The 1,939-nt window shown below is 55.3% G+C and overlaps 1 pseudogene; it reads left to right on the forward strand.

Moving 5' to 3' along the window:
- Positions 1–305: 305 nt before the first annotated feature.
- Positions 306–1,134, forward strand: LOC103630202 (uncharacterized; annotated as a pseudogene).
- Positions 1,135–1,939: the final 805 nt, after the last annotated feature.

Genomic DNA, 1,939 nt, shown 5'->3' on the forward strand with positions numbered 1-1,939 from the left:
GCACAACTGTCCATGATTTTGGAATTGAATCTCTTGTCGTTCCTGGCTTTCCAAATGTACCGAATCATCAGGAGTATATGGTTGGATCAGAGCTGAAAAAATTTCCTGGACTCCATCTTGTTCCTGAGGGAGGTTAGTAGTACGTAGAAGAGGGATAGAAGAAAGTTAGTAAAATGTATCAGCGGTACTTGGAACTTTTGAACCTAGGCTAAACTTTCCATCATTATTTTATTTTCTTACGAGGCTATAGGCTGTGTTATTTGTCCAAGCAACTTTATTTATGATCTGGCATTGAACCTTTTTTGTATGTAGCAAAATACTTAGCACACCAACGATGGCAGCTACTTACCAAACTGGCCTTGTGGCCGAGCCACAGTTGCTGAACACTGAAATTATCACTCGAAGGGCCACCTACTTTGTTGCTGACACTAACAGAAAAGACAAATGCGTCGGCTACTTGGATGTGTTTGTACACCAGGCACGCGACATCCACAATGTTTGTGTCTATCACAAGCAGGATGTGAATGCAAAGCTGTGCCTCACGAGCAGCCCTGATATTTTGTGCTCAACCAAGGTGATCAGTCGTGCTGGGCGCAACCCAGTATTTGAGTAAAGCCTACGCCTTGATGTGCAAACTGTGGATGCTTCTTTCAAGTGCGAAATATGGATGTTAAGCAGAGTGAGGAACTACCTGGAGGATCAGCTCCTTGGCTTTGCCCTTGTTCCTCTGGTAGACATTGTAATTGGTAATGGAAAGCTGGTCCAGGAGTTCTCCTTGACATCTACTGACATGTTCCACACACCAGCTGGATTTGTGCACTTGTCCTTGTCATATGCTGGTTGTTCCCCAGATGTTGTCCTCATATCATCACCCAAAAGTCCCCATCAACAGTGGATGATTCTGGAAATGATCATGTGGTTCCTGCTCAACTTGAGAAGATTGTGTTCCCAGACCTAAATGTGGAGAAGGAAGATGAGATCATGGTCTCAAAGTATCTCGAGATGACTTCAGACTCCGAAACCCCTATAAAAGTTGAGAACGACATGTCGCTGCATTCTACAAATGATGATGTTCCTTCTAAACTTGAAAAGATCAAGTTCATAGATTCGGGAAGGACGAGCGCGGTGTGGTGAATGCGGTGCAGCTGCTAGACCCGTCCGCGCTTGGCGTGGAAACGCGGTTCCTCGTGTCGGTGCTGCTGGTCGTGGCGCAGTCCTGACGGTGCTGGAAGCAGATGGTGGCCACCGGCGCGTGCGGGTTCCTGCAGGGACTGGTGGCCTCCGATGTTGTCGCGCGGCGGGGTGGCGGCGTTGCTAGCCGCCTGCGCCTACAGCACCCCGGCAGCGCAGACCGCGACGGCCGGGGTGCTGCGGAACCTCGTCGTGTTCCCGGATCTCCTCCCGGCGTTCCGCGATGAGGGCGCGCTGCCTATGCTCCTACAACTGGTCTCCCTCGGCACGCCGCGCGCGCAGGAGCTGGCGCTGGCCTGCCTCTAGAGCCTCACCACAGGAGATGGCGGTGATGAGGTGCAGCGGCTCGGAGTGGAGGCGTTCCAGGAGGGGCCCACTCGGGTGCGTCAACGACTTCCTCGACGGCCGTCGCGGCGATGAGCCGAGCCTAGCGCACACGCTGGGCCTCCTCCAAAACATGGCGTCCTTCCACTACATCATCGAGATCGCGGCGTCCGGTGGCCTAGCAGCGACCGGTCCGCCACCCGCGCCGAGGCCGCCCTAGCGCTCGCGGAGCTCTGCGGCAATGTGGGCAAGGCCGGCCTACGGCAGGAGGCCGTGGTCACGGACGCCGTCTCGCGGCTGGTGTGGAGGCTGGAGGCCAAGCCCGCGGGCGAGCGCGACGCCACGACGCGCGAGCTGGCGGCGGTCCTGGGCGCGTCGGGCGGGTGCCACAAGGCGTTCCGGAAGGACGAGTGCGGCGTGGTGA

The sequence above is a fragment of the Zea mays genome, chromosome 6 (genome assembly GCF_902167145.1).
Source record: "Zea mays cultivar B73 chromosome 6, Zm-B73-REFERENCE-NAM-5.0, whole genome shotgun sequence".
NCBI lineage: Eukaryota > Viridiplantae > Streptophyta > Magnoliopsida > Poales > Poaceae > Zea > Zea mays.